Raw genomic sequence first — 22,856 nt, 5'->3', positions numbered from 1 at the left:
AATGCCTGATTTTACAGTAGGTGGGCAAATCAAGTCCTGCTACTATGAATTCAGCTATTTCTGTTCAACACAGCTCCTGAGACATTGACTATTATTAAATTAAGCTTCTGGAAACATTTAGCTAGATCTGTATATCAGATACATCTTTTGACCCAATCATCACTCAAACTAGCTGGTAGTAGGAAATACTATTTCACATGTCTTTCAGTGCAAGAGGTCTCAGAAATGACTTCTTTACCAGTTTCCAACATACAAGCAGAGATGTCCTCTTGGGAGTTCACCCAGATTCACCTCTTCAAGTTTTCTGCTTGTTTCTTCCTGTACACATACAGAAAATGATGCTATATGAATATGCATATGTATATGTATACTAAACTATAGGCTTTCCATAGTTTTGTATTGTTGTACCAAGACATTCCAAATGTGCAAACTTTTCCTGCAGAAGACACACCAGTGTTAAAAAAATGGGCCACCTCATCTTTTGGAATCAGTAAAAATTAGCTTCAGCCATGTGTGAAATTAAATCAAACACATGAATTTAAAGCATTTAATAAAGAAAACCTTGATATCTTTATTTAAGGAATTGCATGGATGCCATGCTTAAAGATAACTGCAATACAAAGAAATGGCGGGGTTAAATGTTGAACTTATTATAAGAAAATGAAGTTGATGTGTGTAATCTAATATAAACACTGTTAATTGTTTGTTTTTCTTGGTTTTCTTATGCTCATTCTCCCTCCAAGTCACTTGGCGTTCATTCCTCAGTAAACCAATTACTTCAGGGCTCTATTAGATTTACATTCACTGCTCTCAGTCAACTCTCTTATACGCATGAAACCTTATTCATGACGTGCAAGAAAAAGCCTGAAGAGACCTGAGATCCAGGGGATTGGCCAGGTTGGATAGAAAATATGAAACTGAACCACTGCTAAAGTCAGTCTTTTCAAGACTCTAGGGAAGTCCTTTAGAGGCACTCAGAGCTTCACTTGCTGTGACTGCAGTGGGGGTGTTCAAATGCTTAGGACTGGATGGAGAACTTACAACTCTTCCTCATCGTATTAGGCTTCTGCTTTATTTTGTCACCAGCCAGCTCAGATACTGGACATCCAAACATCCCTGCATATAGCTGACTGGAGAGAAACCAGTGGAGGGTCAGGACATGAGAGGGCACAAGGAGAGCCTCCTGACTGATGAAGGCTTTTGAAAGCTCAGCCATGGTCATCAGCTGCATCCTTACAAAAGGCCAAACATCATTCCAGCTCCTTTGAAAGGAAGCTGGGTTACAATCTTCTAATGGGAGATCAAAGCAGCAGCTTAAAATTAGTTATAATTAACAACCTTGACAGTCTTTGAAGTGGCTGCCATTTTGTCTTCACCAAGTTGAAAGAAGACTGCTCAATATTGGTATTTTTCTTTGCCTCTGCACTTAATGTCCATTCTCCCACTTTCTCTCTCAATATAATAAAATAAATTTTTGTTACAAACTCTGCTATAATTTCTCGGTAATCTGAGAGGATAACCACAGCTGCAGTTTTGAGGTTACCAGCAATTCCTGCTACTGGCAACTTTCCGTCAGTCTTGTTAAGAAAGTTGCCACAATTTTACCACAAATAGTAAGTCTGTGGCATACTCCAGAACTTGCATACAATTGCCGTTAGCCTAACAAAGTGATCATTTCTGTTAACAATAGCTCTCTAAAACTGCTTGAAAGTCAGGCTTCAGCCAAGCCAATCTGGTTTACGTTATGCAAAGTATTTTAATGTGAAACCTTTTAATAGAAATCATCACTAGAGTCACTTTGAGATTATGCTTCCTATCTGCAAGACATGAAAAATTGATTGTAATACTTGCTTTTTGGATTATTTGTACTGCTTTATACACACGCGCGTGCGCACGCACACAAAAAGTCATTGGAAGCATGTTTAGCCAAAACTTAAGCACAAGTTATTTTGTAAACATTATTAAAGTGCATGTTCAGCAAATCCATTTGGCTGCATTAGCTCATACATTCATACAGCTTCTGAGTCCTTTTGCTGTGTTACTTGTTGTACAGAAGAAAATCTATACTAAATTGTGCTTGTGTTGCCTTTTGATTTCATGTGTTATATAGATTTTACATACGAAGTCAACTACAAAAACTCTATTAATACATAGCCATATCTAGAACTAGGTAAAACAGGCCTGGTTAAGGATTTTTAATGAAATGTACTAAAACTTCCTGTAGTCCACAAGTCTCACACTTTGATTTGAGTTACGTTTTCAAAAAGACTAAATATAAAAAATTTTTGTGTAGAAAGTTAAATAAGTGATATTTTTTTACCAGAAATAAGGGATATTTTTTAATGTTTTTGCAGTAAGTCCAGTCATTTGGCATGTATTTTCTAAGAGGCACATGTAATCAGGGGTGTCATTACATACACATTTTCCTTACCATCATGCTTCTTCTTGTTTTATTAGTTAGCATATCTCTGAGAAGTATGGAACAATTTAAACACTGAAGGATTGTGGTTTTGATCTAAGAAAACATTGTGGCTGGTCATATAGGACAAGTTCTTGCTAAAATATGAAGAAAATATACATATATAATTTTTTTAATAGCAAAAAATTCATCTATTCAGCAGGTTTAAATTTTTTTTCAGAGGAGCTTGACGATATACCAAATTGACCAGTCATTAAATGCTGACACTATAATGAAGCTGCCTTCTCTCATGATTATATCATTTTCTCTGTTACTGAAAAGACTTTAGCCCAACCATCCATTTTATAGTGTTTTCTTTACTAAAAAGTAATATGTTTCACTGATAAAAATGGAACCAGTCTGTTCTGCAGGGTGAAAATTAATTTTCCAAACCTCTGCTATTTTAAAGGCTGGCACAATGGTAAATCTACAAATCCCAATTAATTTCACTAGTGTTTGATGTCCTTGAAACAAACCGATGCTGGAGTTCTTTTTCTGTACTGATCAGTGTGAATTTTTGGATCCTGGAAACCAATTAAAAGCAATAGGACAATTATTACGAGCTTTCACTTACATCACCTTTTAGCCTTTAACTATAGTTACACTGCTTAAGTTTGAATCAAAATAGCACCCAGAAAGACCCCTCACTACTAATTCCATTCCTTCTGACAGTGGAATTCTAATAGAACAGAAGTGTTGTAAATAAATGGACAAACACTGAGCTGAAAAACATGTAAGCATTTGCCTCCAAAATCTTTGTCTTAGGGATAATATCATTTTGGTTTAATATCATTAGTGCCAGTCACAAATGCATTTGATCATGTGACATCCAGCTTGGGCATAATGACAGAAGAGATTGCTTTCATAAATCTTAAGACTAAATGAACTGATTTCCAGGTAATGAAGGTCTTGACTATCAGTAAAATATCTCCTCAGAGTGATTCATCTTCAGAAGAACTTATTTCTTCCTGACCTGAGGGCAAGTTAAATTTGGCACACAGCCCAACAGTGTTTAGATTAAGTGTTATGTTAATTAGCACTGTTAGGACATTCTTTTAGTGGTCTATGGCCATGCTGATGACTTCAAAAATCCTCTGACTATGTTTTTGATACAGAACCAGGTGCTACATTACTAGTACTGTGGCACTTCTTCACTTTCAGAGACTGAGATTGAGGTACCCTTTTGCCTATGGGTTTGAGTCCATCCCATAATATAAAAAAAAAAAAAAATCTTAAAACACTACAAAGAAACATGGATTTGGATGGCTTTCATTACCCAAAGAAAGTGGAAAAGTTATGACCCTATTAGTGAGTTAGGAGTTTTCCCCACTCATAGTACTGTATTTGTAAGCCAAAACAGAGTTTCTTGGTGGATTTACAACATGATTTGATTGCTCTTCACAAACTGAATGAGTTTTAAATGTGTCTTGCAGATTTCTATTGACAAGATGTAATGGTTCTGCTGAGACACACCACATTCCTGGCTCCCAATGAAGTATTTAATTCTTACCTTCTTTCTCTTTTCTAGTTTTGAGCCTTCTTTACAGATACAATATTACACCTATTGATAATCAAGTTGATTTAATTAAAAAGACATCTTTCAGCAGATCAGCCTTCTGGTCTGTCTCTAAATTACCCCGTTAATGTGGTCTCCTAATCTGACTGCTGTAGCTGTGTATGGATTCCTTCTTTTCTCAGAACAGTACAGTATATATTGTTATGAGGAAATTTTAAAAGCAGCAATGTAGCATCAAATTACAAAGACAAGCATTTATGCAACCATTCAATGTCCATGGCACAAAATGGTAGTCTGCAGTAATATTCCTCCAGGATGTATTTCCTTCTTGAAATGCTTGGGCTACTTTTCTGGCATGAAATAATTGACTGTTGTTTCCTAACATGTCAGCATGCATGAAATTTATCACTGTACAATCAGCACAGCCCTTGTTCTAACTTAATCTCACAAGTCGACTTTGCAAGGACTTCTGATAGATTTTGTCATGATGCACCAGTGAAACAGAGTAATCCCTTCAACCATGAGTCCCTGCTCCAGATCTCACTGCCCTTCTGTGAGGTGGTTTCTGTGTTTCTCCAGTCCTACACTCAAATATCTTTTCTTTCTCCTAGAGACTCAGAAGCTTGACTGTACACATCACATTGCACATGACTTCCTAACCAGATGCAATGATCAACTAAAAGAAAAGTCATGTAACAAATAACAAATGAGACAAACCTTCTTCTGATTATTCACTCGTTTCATATTTTTCAACTCAGAATAACAATTTGCAATTATTTTCACAAAGGAATTTGTCTTATAATCTGCACACAATAGCTAAGCATTTCCTCGTAGCTCTAGCTATTCACTGTAAGTTTTTAACAAAGAATTTTCTTTCCAAGGCAACCTGAGGCTTTTATTCTAATTCACATCATCATTAGGATATTTTACTGTCTAATCCAAACAGATAAACCATAGAGAAGTTAGAAAGAAAGAGATCACAGAAAAGAATTTAGACATCACAGGCAGAAAACAATAGGTAAAATCTGAAAACTAGTCTCTCATACACCAGGGTTTACTGTGTCTGTGAAATGGTTCTGCACTTTATCTCACCTGCTGCTTCAGTTAATGCTTCCCTTGTACTGTCCAGGAGTAACTCTTCACAAGATTGGTTGACACCAGGCAGTTAAGCAGACATTCAAAAGGTTGCCTAAGACTACAGAAAGAGAAGTGCTTCTGCATATGGGCCCACATTGAGCAAGATAAAACAATTCAAGAGATTCCTTCCACTTCCATATTTCCAGTTCAAACTTTCCTTGCCGTTACATACCTATAATGTCCATGCAGGCTCTGTTTATGTTCATGAAATGCTTGCACAAAGTTTATCTACAAACAGATTTCCTAAATGCCCTTTTATCTGCGTCTGGTTAGAAAGCCCATCCCAGAGTGTCACTGGGCCATATTCAACCCTGAAGCATCCAGATGAGGTTGAAATTCAGTCTCTGAATTTGCCATGTTTCACGTGGTTCCGTGCTAATCACTGCACCTCCTGTAATTTAAGTTTTTTAACTTCATTAGGAAGAAGTCCAGAGTAAACTCTTTTCCCTGTTACCATCAGCAGAAGCTGTTGATGGAAATGCTCAGTCACAGTGGACCAGCCAGAATGAACAGACTGTGGTTTCCTGTTGCAAGGAAGGAAACAATTGGTTTTACCCTCAAGCACATAAAAGAGGCTGCTGCTTTGTAGGTAAACATAAGGAAAGGTGTGTAAGCCACGTACTTCCTTCTGCAGCCAGCTCAGTATTAAAAGACCAAGATTATTCTGCATGTATCTGAAATTAAATCAGGCTCAAGTAACTCAACACGAAAATCCAACTGCTGACAAACTATAGCTCTCGAAATACATGCCATGTCTCTGCTTTAAGCAGTGGAAAATTTACCTGGCAGAAGTACAAATTCTGGTGACACAAACAACTGGAGAAGATAATAATATTTTATTCTTCTCTATCTCCTTTGGTTGTTAGCTATAAAGACTCTATATTAAGAAAGGAAAATATTTTTTTTATGCTGCATTTTCAAAAAAATGAAATTACTTCCCGCTTAAAATTAAAACCACAGCCAATTATACATTAAAAATCAAAAACAGCTAGATTTCTAATGCTGCTTTTTCTTCATTAGATGGGCTAAGGTGTATACTAAAAATCTTTTTAAAAAACCCAGGAGTGATCATTTCATCCCCTGATCTAGGCTGTCAGCCTTAAAAATATTTCCTACAAATGACATCTTGCATGTCCTCAGTACCCAGATTTAGCAGATCCAAGAAAAAAACTCGTGGTTCAGTTACTTTAAATGTTCCACATTATCATAACAGACGACTGACAACAGCCACTGGATCTATGGTAGAGTGTTCCAACTTTGGATACACATCTGCTGAGCTGCAGGTACTTAGAAGGGAGCTTTCTCATTTGCATTTTAACAAATTTCAAAAAAATAAACCACTAAAAATCTATGCTTTCAGGTTTTAATATCCACCTTTAATTTAGTTTGCTTACTATTGCTGACCATTTATCTTCTTACATTATTTATATTGCCTTAAATGTTCAGCATCAATAAGATGGTTGAACTACACCCATCAAAACTCTTGCAGGCTGCATCATGTCTAGGGGAAAAGGGCACAAAATGAATCTGGACCTGATTTTAGGGTGTTACATGTCAAATTTGTGCTTTCTTACATTTTAGGGAACCAGAGGCAGCTTTGGGTAGCTGGTTTTATGCCTGCAAGTGGAACTGCTATTGACTTTTCGCAATCTATTTTATATACACTTAATTTTCTAGTTTGCCTGTAGTTTGAGAAAAGCACATGCAACTTTACAGCCACTGAAGTGCTGTGATAGTAGATGAAGCAAAGGGATAGAAGCAATCCAGGGTCTCATCAGATCTGTTTTTCAAAGTGTCTTGTCCAGGCCCCTCGCTATCATATGGATTTTCCTCAATAGTCTGCAAATGGTACTTTAGCTTTCCTGTACATACTTTTTTTGGCTTACTTACTAAAAAGCAAACCACCATACCCTCACTTGTTCTTATAGTTTCCTTTACTCATATTATCCCTTTATGGTGATCAGGAGCCACAGAGGGCCTTGAGCTCTCATGAAACTCTGTAAATAAGCCTCTTGGTACAGCAGCATCCCATAGGTCATGCTTCCCCAAGCATAGTCCCCACTTGAGTCAAGAAATCTGTGGCCACTGAGTTTGGTGGGAGTAGGATGAGACCTTAAGGCTTCACCAGTTACCAAGTTGCTCAACTGCCTCGGTGCTGGTAGGAGAGCAGGAGCTTGTATGACATGATGATGTAGGGGTCCTCAGTTTCATACAGCCTTGCAATGTTAGCCTCATCAGAGAGCCTGATAATCCACAAATGATACTCTTGGCTCTTTGCACTGTTGCCTGGTAATGAAAGCAGAGAAAGAATTCCAGCAGTGAGCCATCACCCTTCAGTCCTTAAGGGAAAACATACATATGAAGAGAGGCACACAATTATGCATGCACACACATATGACTCCCCATATATCAGGAAACGTCTGGCCAGAGCCATGGTTGGCCTGTGGAAAATCTTATCTTGGTTGCATTAAAATATACCTCACATCTTAAGCCTTTTTCCTTCATGAATGTAGTCATCTTGTTACCTCAGTGAACCGCATTTTATCCAATGCCTTGTATGTTTGAAAAATTATATGGTTAAGCAAGACATTTCATAATCATTAATCTATAGTTAACTTAGCCTGCTGTATTATGCAATACTATGAGGACCAGCTGGGGCCCACTAACCAGAAAGCACTTTTATGGTTTCTCTTAAGGGCCATTAAATCAACGTGATGAGAGCACAGCTGGAAAATATCCTACAAAAATTGTATCAGATCCCACACAATATGTAAAGGGACCACTCCGTGCAACTGCAGACTCAGCACCAAGCACTCTCAGCTGAAACTGCAGGTGGAGGAACATTTACAGCACAGCTCGTATCCAGTCCTGAAAATGCCTGCTGCCTCTCCCTTTTCCCTTGTCTATGGGGTTTTCCATTTGAGCCTCACTAACTGCTATAATTGCTGTGGATCCCTTAGGGGTAGATTAATGGGATCATCCAAGCAGCCTTGTCGGCAGTTGCCGTGCCGCCTGCTTAAGCCGCACAAGGCGGAACTTCCTAACACTAATGCAGGGGATGCTGGCAGTGCAGCCTCCTTCACCTCAAGGACACTCTGGCAGGGGCCTGGAAATTGCACATTTTCTTCCTTCACATTTTGAAACAGAAGGCAGAAAAGAGGAAAAAGCTATTAATCCCTGAAACCCACACGTTTGACAACTGTTCACACATCATAGATAATGCAAAATAATTAAGAAGAAGTGCCGCAACTGAGTTATAATGTTCTGCAGAATTAACATCTGATGAAATAAAGCCTATTAGGAGGTGAAAGGCATATTAATCAGAATAGAGCAGACAAAAAACCCCTCACCACTATAACTAGTTCATGGATACCTAATGGGTTTAAGCCTCAGAGCAATTTCTTTAACACCGTTCTTAAATGTCTATTAGGACATGATCCTAGGGGTCTGTTGAAGCTAGTGTAGCTTTGCTGTAAAATTAACAGTCTCTGGACCTGATCCATAAATGAATCAAATGAAAATATTGTAGAAAGAGAAGAGCTAAGTTTTGAAAGGACTCTGGGAGTAGGGGTAAAAGAGAGAAAATGCAGTCTAAAAGGGACATTACAAAATAAAAACCAAAATGAACCAAAACCAAGCATGTCTGGGAAATCCCAAGCAACAGTCCATGGGTATTTTGTCACATTGGTCCAAAAGTAAGCATTGCACATGTCTGATAATCACAAATTCTGGGGTGTGGTCTAAATGCATATTAGAAAAACACAATATGAGAGGTGTTATTCCTACCACATTCAAACCTTACATTCAAATCTCTGCAAGGCAAAGACAGGTGTCTTCCTACTTCTAGGAACAACTGGCTACAATGAAGCCATATAGTTTATACATCTAGGCTTATCACAAATGTTTTTTATTTATGTTTCTTTCCTGTCTTCTCCAGAATGAGCAACCCACACAGTCTGCTTCCTTTCTTCACTCCTCTTTTGTTGTGACACTGTGCTGTCTTTAAATAAGATGCTTCTGAAACAGCTGCTCTCTTCAATGCTGCAGTATTACCAAATAGCTTAGGGTAGCAACTAAAATGAAACAAAGAAATAAAAACCAGACTGGAAATATGTTTGTGTGCTAGGGAGGGCTTTGAAGTAGAAATGAAGGCCACTGTCAAATTAGAACTTAGCTATTGACCACAATAGCTTTCCACTTGCAGAGGGGACCATAACCTTAAAGGAACACATTTTGGCAGATTGCACATGGACAGTAATTACAGAATAGCACATAGTCAGCATCATGCACATATGAAAAATACATATGCATCTGTAGAATAAGTATGTGAGTATATATGTGTGCATTTGAATATATGTTATGTGTATGATTTATGCCATGCATCTTAATCTGTGCTGTATTTCTTATGCACATGATATTTAGGTTCACACACACACACACATCTCATTATTTCCATACTGCACTTTGATTAAAATTCCAGAAAGATCAATCCCATCAAGACATCTTTTTCCCTGTCACCCCTCCAAACAAGGCAAGGATGAATCTAGTTTTGTGTAGCTTTGCAAGACTGGAGGACTCCCAGAGAAACAATTAATAAAACCTTTTTCTGAACCACTAAAGTCTGTGGAAGATTTGTCACTGTCTTCAATGGATGCAGGATCAAGTTCTTCTCAAATTGAATAGGAAGACTGGGATCAAACATTCAAGCAAAAAATCTGTGCTCAAGTGGAGAAAGCAGCACCTTCCTCCTGGGATGTGGTCTAAACCTCCTGGGATTTCTTTATAGGATTGTGTATACATATAGCAGGAGCCATAGGGAAGAACACTTTGAAGCGAGGAGGGGAGAGAGACAAGTGGGTGACATAACAAATATCTGCCTCTAGGCAATGCACTCTAAAGAAAACTCTGCTTCACACTGTGCTATCTTTTCCTTCTTGTCCTTGCATCTTCTGGAAGTGCATAGAAAACAAGTCAAGGTCTTTATGGAAAATCTCCCTTACAGACACGATGCTGAAGACTAGAAGCGTAACACAAACAAGATTCAGAGCATGGCTGAGGACAGGGGCAGCTGGTGCTCATAATCAATAAGTCTTTAAGGTTTTATGTCTCCCCGATGGTACTCTTTGTGTGTGTAAAAGGTTCCACATTTTCCACAGAAAAGAAGCTTTAAAAAGAACCTCACTTAGTTTTCAAAGGTGCTATTGGTTCCTAAACATATTTTGACAGGCTTGCTGCTGTTAAAATATATTGACATAACCAAAGCAGAAATACCCTCTGCAGTACTTCATGGTTCTTTTTACTGAGGAAATCTGAAATGAGTTTCCAAACCTAAAGGAGGGGAAGTACAGGATTTTTGAATTTTAAAAACACAGAAAGCGAAGCCTCCCTAAGGTATACAAAAACATAGAGGGAGAAATTCTATCTTCCCAAGTTTTGCTAAATGAAATGGGAAGAGGAGGAATTAATTATTTTCAAAAACAAGAGAGAAAACAGGGGAGAAAAGCCTGGGTCATGAGCACCAAGCAGGCAACAGTATTTCATGCTGCTGCATGCAATCTCTCCACAGGAAATGCAGTTTTGCACAGGATGCTCTTGGCCTATTGGAGTACTGTGCCTTTAGACCAACACACGACACACAGGAGAAACCAGCAGAAAGCTCTTCTATGATTGTCCATTCATATGTGTCACACTCATAATTGTTATGACAAGTCAGGTTTACCAACTCTGTGACGAATCCCAGTAGAATCCGAAGGAGTTGCAAATATAATCCAGTTCAGATTCATATTCCACTATCAACGGCAATTAATGAAAGAAAGGACAGCCCCTGACATTCTTGCTTTTTCAGCTTCCAAGAGGATGTCTTGCTGTGTTAATCCTTATTCATATCCAGACCACCAAAATGTACAAAGTGCTCATATCCCCTTAATAATATTTCATGAAAATATGTGGGTAATATGGCTTATTCACCTCCATTAAATATGATCAGTGCTTCAATATTATTTCTTTTAAGATTTCTCTAAATATTTCATGATCCCTTAGATCAAAATCTGCTCCTTGCAATTTTTATCCCATCTGTTTAATTTCATTTAATTTCTTCCACTTTAAAGAGTTTTTTTTAAGAAAGAATATGTTTTTTTCTCTTCCTTAAATACCTCCTCCTCGTCTTCCATCCAAAATCAATATTTTTAATTGAAAATAAATTTGATTCAGGGTTTCTGGCAAACTCATATGTTCATTCTTGATACTTTGTTCAAAATGAAAGAAAATCTTGAGGTCTCTGCAGAATTAAATTCGAGAGCTAGTAAAAAATTCTTGCAAGAATTTTTTCAAAGCTAAATGTTGAAGTTTTTTTCGGCTATTGGCCCAAAAGCAGTTAAATACATGGGTAAGCCAGGGACAATGAGCAAAAGGAAGATAACAAGAAGAGAGAACAAAAATCTTCCTAAGTCCATTGGCTAAAGTTTGGAAATTTAGAGGTACTACTGGAATTCTATGAAGAATTGGTTATTCTACTTTAAAATTAAAAAGTAATGGTACAAGGATTTCTCCATTCTGTGTTCCATATCAGAGAGATTCAAAGAAGACCTACATGAGCAACAGAACACTTTGTTTCAATATAACTGATAATTTAACTAGATCACTTGCTCAGAAAAAGAACCCCAACACATAAAACCTTTTAAAATCTGATTATTTAACTAAACCACAACCCCAAACCCAGTAAAAAATTATCCCTAAGTGAAAGAGTGCTTGTTTGCTACTGCTAATTGGTACTGTCCAGTATGTGGCTTCAAATTCTGTGACATAAGTTCAACTTAAAATTCACCACAGGGTCAGCCTTCACTTTCATGGGGCTAGTTCATAAAGCCAGAACTCAACAAACTAAATTAAATAGGCAGTTGCAAGAGTCTCACCTCTTCTGGTTGTCATGGGTTGAGTACAGATCACAGTTCAATGAGACAGGTCTTGTATTATGTCTCTGATGTCATATGGAAGGAACCCTTTGGTGTCAAATCTGCTGTCAGTGAAGTTTCTCAACCACTGACATGTGGTCATGAACATTCCCAAAGCACACAGGACCTTATGATATATCTCACAAAAAAAAAAAACCCTCCACAAACAACCTGTTTCCTCTTCTAACTTGAATCAGGTTCCACAAAAAAAAAAAAAAAAGCAAAACCAAAGCAAACCAACCAAACAAAAAAACCCAAAGCAAGAATAAGTAGTTCCCCTTTAATTCCTCCCTTTTGTCAAGGCACACCCATTTTACACTGAAAACCCAGTGAACAGAGTAGTCAGTCATGATTTAGAGCACCTGTCTTTAGCTGCCAATTGTCCCTGGAAGGCAAAAAAGTACCCAAATACCAGGCTACTTTTGATATATTCTATGATGCAATTATTTAATATTAAGTTACTACTTAGTCTTTGGGAACGACAGAAAGGAGAGCTAGTAACTCTGCCCCTACAGATTTATTGTGGGGGAGCTCACCAAGGTGAGTCAGACACAGATTACAGCCTGAAAATAAAATAGTTTACTAGAATTTAGGAGCATTCCTTAATTATTTTATGATAGCATTTATTTCTGTTTTTCTTTTTCCTTATTTAGGCCATTGCATGTTTCTGCAGTACACCTGAAAGGTAAGAGAAGACAGTAGGCACCACCATCTCCTCTCCCATTTTTATAAGGTCTGGCTTAGTGAATTTAGAAATGTAATCCGAAGTAGAGAAAAGCACTGTCTTTCAAATGCAACTCATCTATATTCTCTACATTGCTCACTGATTAATACAATACACAGAATGTTTTTCATGGATGCCATGCTTACATCTCTCTCCCTCTCTGCTGTGCAAAGAGTTGGCTTGGATATAGGTACTATGAATTAGACCACTACTGTGTCCAAATATTATTGTGATGCAAAAGGTCAGATTGATGACCCTTTGAAAATGTCTCCTTAGACCAAGAATCTGTTCTACTGCTAAGAAATAGACATTCCTGATGACATGCTGTTAAAGCACAAAGGAAAATCTGATCAACTCTCTCCTTCACTCCACTTTGCAAATGACCTTCTGCTTGGGAAAGCATTGTGTAAGCAATATTTCTTTCCTGATATAAGGAACATTATTCAAAATGAAAACCCAGCCCTCCCTTTGAAAGACTTTGGCCTGTGACATTTCTTTTTAAAAAGCACACGAGTATGCTGATTCTCATCTTATTTATACCCAACCTTTACAAATATCAGTGGAATTGCTATGAAATTATGCTGCTGTAAATACTTAAACACAGTGCTGAGCTCTCATTAGGACTGATATTTTAACCCATTAACTTATGAACTATTAACGTGATGGGCTGGTCTTTAATTTACCATGGGATCAGACCAGCAGGCAAGGACCCAATAGGAAAATAACGATCACTTTTATCACTGCCTGAGCTCCTCTAATACTTTTAGTTGTATTTTAGTTGTATTTAGTTGTATTTTGGCATTTGGTGACAGGACGAGAGCTTCTCAGTGTCAGGACCATGAAAGATAAATTGCATCACCTATCAATATTCTTTTATGTAATACATAAAGCTGTGGGGATTTAAACAGGTGTATCCTTCATTATAGGGATATAAAATGTGTTATAAAATGCTGCTACTGAACACTTTAGCCACTAAACAGTTGCCTACTTTACAGATTGAAACCTAAAAGAAAAGAAGTTGAGAGGAATTAATTAAAAGAAATATGACTCAAACAACAAACAAACAAAAACACCAAAAAACCAAAACGACCAAAAAAAAAAAAAAAGCCTAACAAAACTAAATTAAACATTTTCTCCTAGGTTCAGCAACTTTGGAGCAATTTCCCCTATGTAAGTCCAACTAGCAGAAATGACAAGTCAGTTCAAGACCTTACAGGTTGTAAATGTAGCTAGATGACAGAAAAATAACATTAAACATCCACTTCTGAGTAAACCACTTACAAAGAGATATTTTAAGGGTAGTTTATACATTCTTAGTTTCTTACATGATGTAAGTACTAAAATAGAAACTTTCCCAAATGAAATGGAAATATCATCAGCTCTCCAATTGGCCTTTAAAGGCTTAAGCTATGGAACTGTGCTTGTATGTGTTTGGGTGTTTTCTTCCCCAAAAGATTATCAAATAGCAGCCAGAGGCAGCACAAGGTATGGGGTCTATTTCCCTCAGGCTGTCAATCACATAGCAGCTGCCATTCATCTTAAACACTTGTTTGGAACAAAAAGATGTCTTGTCTACTTTTTAAACTTTGTGTAAATAAATTTTTTAGGCAGGATTAAGAAGCACTGAAACAGGAAAAGCAGTTCCCTAATCCATTGATGTCAGTTACATTACACTGCAAAGGAAGGAAAGGAAAGTCAGGAAAAGAAAAGCCACTTCTCTACAAGCACAACTGCATTTAGAACAAAATTTTCAATCAGCATTCTGATCTGCTTCCCTAGCAACTAGGAGAGAGCTTTTTGCCTGGGAACTTTAGAAACCAGGTCACACAGCAAACAATCCCAGAGGAAATACTTACAATATGATTTTGTAGGAAAGCATGGATGATCATGGTATTTGGTATTCACCATTAGTCTAAGTCTGTTTTGAGTGGTTATTGATAACACAGCAGCAGAACTTCCGTGATGGTGTGGTAAAAGCCATTGACGTTGTCTCGAAAAACACAACATGAAGGACAAATCTAAACTGATCAAGGAATGAGAAAGCATCTGGCACAAATTCAGAGCCTAGAACAGGAGGGACATTTTCTTTGAAGTATTTGCACAAACAAGAATCTGAAAATCTGAGCTAATGGAAATTTTTTAAAACTGACATTGAATGAGGCTCTAGGTTTCTTTATGTTTCTGCTTACAACTGTTCAGATCAGCTTTGAGAGAACACATTTGAAGTCAAAAACCAGAGTTCTATCCAAATAAAAAAATATAGCTCAATTTTGTCAAAGGAGAAAGGATATCTAAAAATGCAATAAAAAGGTACCAAAAAAAAAGAGCAAGCTTGTTTTTTGGGGAAAAATATATTGATATTTCTTCCGTAAATGACTATGTTGAGCATTGCATGCTTTAAAAGTCAAGATTAAAACAAGCCATTAAAAGTAGTTTTCAGCTTTTTAAATTGACATTTTGGCACTAGAATTTGGAGCAAATTTCTGAAGCTCTCCATAAAACAGAATTTTTGGTGTCCATTCAGTTCTTTTTCTGGCCCACACTGAGATATAATGGTTATAGCATATGAAGCAATTTTAGCTTTTGAAAAATTCATAGGGTATAACAGCCAAGCTTATAAGAATCTTAGAAATAATTTAGCCCATTTAGAAAACTGAAGGAACTCTCTACAACAATATCAGTTGAATCTAACTAGAAAATAAATTCATTTTAATACCCAAAGACATGACAGACATTTCATTATTTAGCATCATATCTGATTGCAAAAAAAAAAATATTTGAAAGCTGCTTAAATGCCAATCTTTTTACCAGTTATGTTAATAAGACAGATCTTAGGAATAAAAATAATTTTAATACCAAGAAAAGAGTTTCTTTAGTCCAGCATCATGTGTACAATGTTAGCCAGTAATGGATGTAGTGAGACATTATAAGAAGACAACTTTTCTAAAATAGTCCTTTCTCTGGCTTTCCTTCCAAAGCACCATCACTTAGGGACTTGCTGAGGCAGAGGCTGAAGCCTCACCATCAACTGTAAAAGCCATGGATAGATCTATTTTCCCTAAAGACACATAATTTTTTTTGGACTCATTTATACTGTGGGCCTCCACAGCATCCTGTGGCCATAAAAGCAAACATTTTATAATGTATTTTAATTAACTAGACTGATTTTTCTGGCCCAAGTTTGAGTCCATTTCATCTCGATCCAAAATATTTCAGCTGTGGAGGAGGGAGTGTTAGATTTTTTTTTTTTTTTTTTTTTTTTTTTTTTTTTTTTGAGGGTTTGGTTTTTTTTAAGATCTTGCTAGAACAAATAAGGATAGCAAACTAAGATTTTATTGGTGGATGTTCTTATTTTAGACCAAAAGACTTTTGAAAACATCTAATATAAGATTACTCTTAATGAAAACCAGAAGAACAGGAAAATGAAGTCTTGATTTGAGTTGTAGCTCACATCCCACCATGTGTATGCAGTCATTGGATCACTGGATCTTTAAAATTTTATCAGTAGTGGACCTCAAATATATCCACTTCAGCTTAGCCTAAAATATTGATAGGCACCAGACTTTATTATCACTATTCCAGTACAGCTGTGTGCAATTTCCCTATGTAGGGGTTACACACACCTACATAAGAGATAGAGAAAGGACCAAAAAAAGAGAATTGTCTCAAACTGTTCAGAAAGAGAAGGAGGAAAATGCAGCTGATTCAGTGGCCTCTTCTAGAACTTCAGAAATGGTAGGGACAGTTCACTCAAACAACTTTTATTATTCCAGAGAGAAGGGCTAGGGAGAAGGTAGATATGCTCGCAAAGATTATTTTTATTTTTTTTAATTAAAGTTTTGCAGAAAACAAGCTTGTTAAATAATTTCCAATTTCCAATGCAGCACTAGCCAGCACTGATTGCAACTAGAATTTTTCCCCTTCTATTTTGGTTGTGGTTTTGGTTTTGGTTTGTTTGGGTTTTTTCTCTATAATGGCTGCCAAACAATATCCAACTATAACAAGTTAAACTTTTCTTTAGTACCACCAAATATAAAAATTAAACTGAGGATGCTGTCAATTCCCTCTTAGTGTCAGAACAGGAGCAATCCCAAGACAACTCTAAGAAGGGACATGATGTGCCAGAGGATGACACACTGGCTGGATCTGACAGATATAAAACATGCTTCTGTGGTGTCAGCAGGCAAAACCACTGCTGAGCCTTTGCGGTTAACAAGCAGGCTTTCTCTAGCTGTAGGGACAACTGTTTGGGGGACTAGGCCATTACTCCATCATATAAGTCCTCTCTCTGTTACATGGGAGTGCTAGCAAGCTTCAGGATACCAGTCTTCATCTTCCACAATGGTAAGAATTTTAGATGCTTTCATAGAGGGCCTTAATAAAGTGCTATTTCCCACATCATTTACTTCCAACCGCAGACCTGCAACTATGAAGTAGTGATAACCACTGTCTATCTTAGTAAATGAGATACATAGAGATTTGCTCTGGCCACTGGTCTTTAGAGGACTAGTGAGCAAGCCAGTGCATGACATGGGCTCAAGCAGTGCAATTATCCAAGGACCTATTGTGTAACTCCTTTGAAAGAATCTGGCACAGCATTTGATCTGCATCTGTTCTCCCTGCCTCTCTGTGGCCAAGGTACAAAACCTCTGAATGCAAAAATGCATGCTTGGAAAAATTAGTGCAAAACAAATACATTTCAGAGTCAAAGATCACCATGCAGCAGAAAGGACGCTGAGACACTTAAATTTCCCATTATTCCAGCAATATTAAGAAAGTAACTTCTGTAGTCAGGCTGTCCATTCAGCTACATGCCACCCAAATAACATTGGAACACAATCGCTTATTTTAAACAAATATAGTAGGGGGACAGAAATTTTAACTAATAAAGTTCTTTGGTTTCTTGTAAGCCAGGAACTGACTTATAAAGCATATGCACATTTAAGTTCAACTAGGAGCAGCTTCTGTATAATTCTGTCCAGGCAGACAGTTTAGAAGGTGAGAAGGAAACCAGATTAAAGAGCATGGAGAAGAGAGAAAGGAATTAGGGTAAAGCTGGAGGCAAGGGGGAGCATAGAAAAGACCTCAGAGTAATAATTCACGGAGTATAAGCGACAAGGAGAGTGAGCCATCAAAGTGGAAAAGACAGATTTAGAGATTACTGTGGTGAAGAGGGAAGGAGATACACTTCCACGGCAGAATAGGCTTCACTTGTTCAGCTATTTGTGGAATAACATGTCACTTTTATGGTGGTTTGGAGAGGAGATGAAGCATTTGGTCCAAGTTTGGAATGGATGTGTGTATGAGGAGCAAATGGAGTTTACAGCCCAGAGAGGGAATATCCTCAGAGCATCCCCAGAAATTTTATTACAGACATCTTTCAAAGAGAAGAGTGGAGAAAACTGTCTCTTTAGCTCCTGCTGTCTGAAGACATATTCTCCTACTTTCCATTTAGCTCATCAGTTTTGCAGAAATAACATCAAGCTGAACCAGGCCCTTGCATTTGCCATTTCCAGCTCCTTCTATTCAGAATGCAACTGCAAGAGGAGCATACTGCAATTAAAGTTAGCACCTTTTAAATATTTCATTTCTTTTTTATAGGTCTAATATGCAATAATTGGCAGAACAACTCTTTTGAAAATGTGTAATGCCAAAGGAAAACATTCAATATCTTTCCGTTCAATACCCTGACTATTTTCTCCCTCCAGGGTGTAAAAACATTTGTTCTTGACTCACAATCATTCCAAATCCTTGCCAAATTATGCAAAGAGCCATCAGATTTAATGGTGCAAGCGTCTTATTCCTTATTATGGGACTTGGACAAATAAAAGCAATACATTGTAAAAATAGGTAGTGAAGATGCTGCCAAATATCATCACAAAAAGATGTTTTTATAATATTCTGTCCTGTCTGCATTGCCTCTCCCAGATCTCAAGTCTCCTTAGGGTCTGAATTTATTCTGCAGTGCACCTGTAAAATACAACCAATTACCATTGCTTTCATTTTATATAAAAAAAACCTCCTCTCGCAAAGGTTACAGTAATGTACTCATAGAATATCCTGAGCTGGAAGGATCATCAAGTCCAATTTCTGGCCCTGCACAGGACAACCTCAGCAATAACTCACTGAGCCAGTTGCTTGAACTTATAGAATAGTCACAAAAAATTGTGTTTTAAGGTCCTACTGAACAGAAGTCTCAGCACCATTCCTTTGCCCTCACAGAAAAATGTGTGCCATGCCATGCTGGAAATTAAGTATACATCCACTTGCCTGGTCACACGTAGAACCTTGGAGAGAACTTGATCTTTGGTTCAGAGAGAAATAGAAAAACAAAGCAAAACAAACAACTCACCACCTCCAACAACAAAAAACCAATTGTTCTTAAATTTCATTTTGCTGGGTGGTTTTCTGCTTAGTATCCCTTCCATTCCTGTGTCCAAGTAGTTTATGAAGATGTTGAAGAGCACAGGGCCTAAGATGGAGCCCTGGGGAACCCCACTAGTGACGGGTTCCCAGTCTGATGTCACCCCATTGACTATAACCCATGAGCCAGTTGTCTGCTCGGTGCATGATGTGTTTATCCAGCTGAATGCTGGACATTTTGTTTAACACCATGGACAAAGCCTCTTTGACTCTGCTGCCTGCATGACCAGGTAATCATTTACAGCTGGATCATCTTGAAACTGATTTCATCTCAAGATCAGGGTGAGATATGAACTGTAGCTGATTACAGAAGATGCCCAAGACTGTTATCTTGTCCTTCCTCCTAACTCATGCTCCATGATACTACAAAGTGACTGTTGTGGGCCACAAAAATTCAAGCAGAATATTTTAAGAATCTGGAAATAAACAAATTTGACAAACCCCTCTGAAAGTCTGAATAAACAGCCCAAATTTCAGCTTTTAACCTAAACAATCTGAAATGATTACAAAAATATTGACTGGGCCTTCCTTCCTTCCTTCTTCCTTTCCTTTCCTTTCCTTTCCTTTCCTTTCCTTTCCTTTCCTTTCCTTTCCTTTCCTTTCCTTTCCTTTCCTTTCCTTTCCTTTCCTTTCCTTTCCTTTCCTTTCCTTTCCTTGCCTTGCCTTGCCTTGCCTTGCCTTGCCTTGCCTTGCCTTGCCTTGCCTTTTTCAACATCCTTACAAGTAAGGGATTTGAATTCTGACATTAGAAATGCATTTCAGACCACAACTGTACTGTTCGTTAAGTGAATATTAACAGCCTTCAGCCATTTCACAGTCTTTCTTCCCAACCTGTAGTCATTGTTGTTGGCAGAGACACCTTTGCAAAATTTGATATGTAATAAAAGTTAAAATAAGGATAGTGTTTAGTTTCCACTTGAGTGTGTCAGGAAACTGGGACTGAAAGATTTATAGTTTTGGGTACAAAACTGAGTTAAGAATTAAGCAAGGCAGCACTCTTTCTCCCCAGAAGAATAAAACCCTGGTATTACAGTCAATAGGGGTTTTTTCCATCTACTTGTATGAGAAGATGATCAGATTTCAAGATGTAAATGGAAAGGGGAAAAACTCAGTGATCCAACTAACTTACTGCTTTTAATGAGAAGGGAGGCACCTCCCAAAGTCATAGCAATTTGTTTGCCTTGATTAAGAAAGGTGCAGTACCCGCTGTCAGGCATCAACACAACTGCATCATTTGCAATCCTTCTCCAAATAATCTCTGCATGCAGTAACAATGAAAGGGCTGTTGAGAGTGGTAACCCTGGAATATTCTTTGTCCTTAAACAGAAGGACCACCAGAGATAAACACCCTCTCTTCCTCTGGCTAATTTGAACTATAAAGCAAAAAAGCTATCTCTAGACTTGGCCTTAACTGATCTACAGAAACTTTGGGACACTTTTGAATTAAATTTACGGTACCTCAACCCAGGACAGTCACTGTAGTAAATATATCCAAGAAATTAGTCCTAAATTAGGATTTTCCAAGCAAAAATCAAATCTTGCACTCTCCTATGTTCTCTCTAAGTAATTGTATTTCACATGAGACAATGAACAAAATTGGGGATTGGGGCAAGTTATATTAGCAGGTTTTCTTTCTCAACTTCTTAACACAAGAAATCCTTTTTTCTTATTTACAAGTGCTAAGAGTGTTGTTGGTTACATTGCTCAAGTTTTCCCTTTCCAAGCAGACAGCACACTTTACTTTTTGACCCTTTTCCACCCTCCTGTCCTCAGCTCTAGTGCTATAGTATGACACTGGCTTTGCTTCTCAAAAGAAAAAGAGAGAGAGAGAGGAAAGTATTTTTCACTAAAATAATAGCTCCCCTTTTGGCAACAAACAAAGGAGAGAAAAAGTACATCCAGAGAAACTGAACTCTTTTAAAAGTGCTTTTTGCTGTTTGATGACACAGGAATGAAGCCAAAATTCACCCATTGTACTTCATGTTCAAAATTTCTTCACACAGCTCTAAATTGCTGACAGCTCTTTAGCTACAGCCATGCTACCGGGCGCCATTGTAATAGTTCGCCATACCATTATGATGTGTCAGTGCTTATGACCTGTATCCCCAAACTGGATGACACTCAAATCTATTGACTGCCTATAAATCAGTTTTTTGGAAAAGATTTAAAGTTCTGAGATTGCAAGTAGAATTGCTATTGCTCAAGTGGCCCCATCTAATCTTTTTTTCATTGAAAACACAGAAAGGTTATGGAATCATAAAGCCCATGTGGAACAAAACACAGGAAAATACTTATTGTTCTCATATAGAGAAACACACATAATACCCGCAGTTGTATGAAGGCCCAGAGGGCTTTTTTTATTGGTTCATGGATGAATTTTTTATTGCTACTGAATAAAGTGTTCTTGACATAAGTATTTGACCTCTAACACTAGCAAGATTTCCTCTTGGTGGCCATTAGAATATAAATCCTTCTTCATTGGATCACAGAATCATAGAATCACAGAATATGCTGAGTTGGAAGGGTCCCATCAGGGTCATCGAGTCCAACCCCTGACCCTGCACAGGACACTCCAAGGATCATACCATGTGCCTGAGGTCGTTATCCAAATGCCTCTTGAACTCAGCGAGTTGAGGTGATTTCACTTATCTTAGCCTTGAAAAACTTGAAGGCATCCTGAGCAGATCAACCTTCTTCACAATCAGTGATAAAAATGACCAAAACGGGGACAGCAGGAAAAGCAGAGTGAGGGGTTGCTGACTCCTTAGGCCTTCTAGATCTTCAGTTAGCCTGGCTGAGTAATGCCTGTTTCTATAGTCAGGCAACCAGGAGAATAATGTGCTTAGCCCTGGGATTACCCCTCCCTCATGAGCTCAAGCCTACCTACTTGCACAGAACTAAGCACAAGCAGTGCTTTGAAGAAAGAATCAAATTGCTTTTGTTTTTAGTGTGAATGCCCTATGAGGATTTCAGTGGCCATGTTAAGCTTCAGTTGACAGTTAGAAGTGGAAGTTAGCCTCTTTCTTAACCTAGAGGAAGCCTTTATTGAAGTCATTCTTCATTTTATGGTTTTTTTGTAAACCTGGTATCTCTGTTCAGCTCACCATAGCTTCTGAGGACTTTTAATTAAATCATATAACCGATTGGATTGAAAGGCATTTACTCCAGTTTTGCTGCACATTTTTCAGAATAATTACCTATAGGTACTGGCTTAGCAGAAAATTGTCTGCTGATATTTTTCTGAGACTCTTGTATTTTCTGCACACTTCTGGTTCTCCGACACTTTCCATTTCTTAGATCGGATCACCTCTAAGACCTCCCTTATCCTTCTCTACCTTCCCAGGGATATTCTGCGATCCTGTGGCCAATAAGACAGAAAGCCAGGAAAAATACAACATTATTGGCAGCAAAGTGCTTTCAGAACTTCAGTCCAATGAGTTCCAACAAGTTCTGCGCCTTTGGTTCCATTTTTCAATTATAGCAGTTGTTAAGTCACACCCCTCTGAGTTATTTCAGTAATAAATCACTTTGTCCATTTGGAAAGTCCCCATTTCATTCTGGGAAGCACTTCCAGCGGCTGTCAGGAGCCCGCACCCTGTTTATGAGATAGTCCCGCTGGACAGCAGAAAACACACACAGACCATGGAG

Source organism: Corvus hawaiiensis, chromosome 3 (assembly GCF_020740725.1).
Source record: "Corvus hawaiiensis isolate bCorHaw1 chromosome 3, bCorHaw1.pri.cur, whole genome shotgun sequence".
In the NCBI taxonomy this organism is placed as follows: Eukaryota; Metazoa; Chordata; class Aves; order Passeriformes; family Corvidae; genus Corvus; species Corvus hawaiiensis.
Note: the sequence above shows the minus strand (reverse complement) of the source record.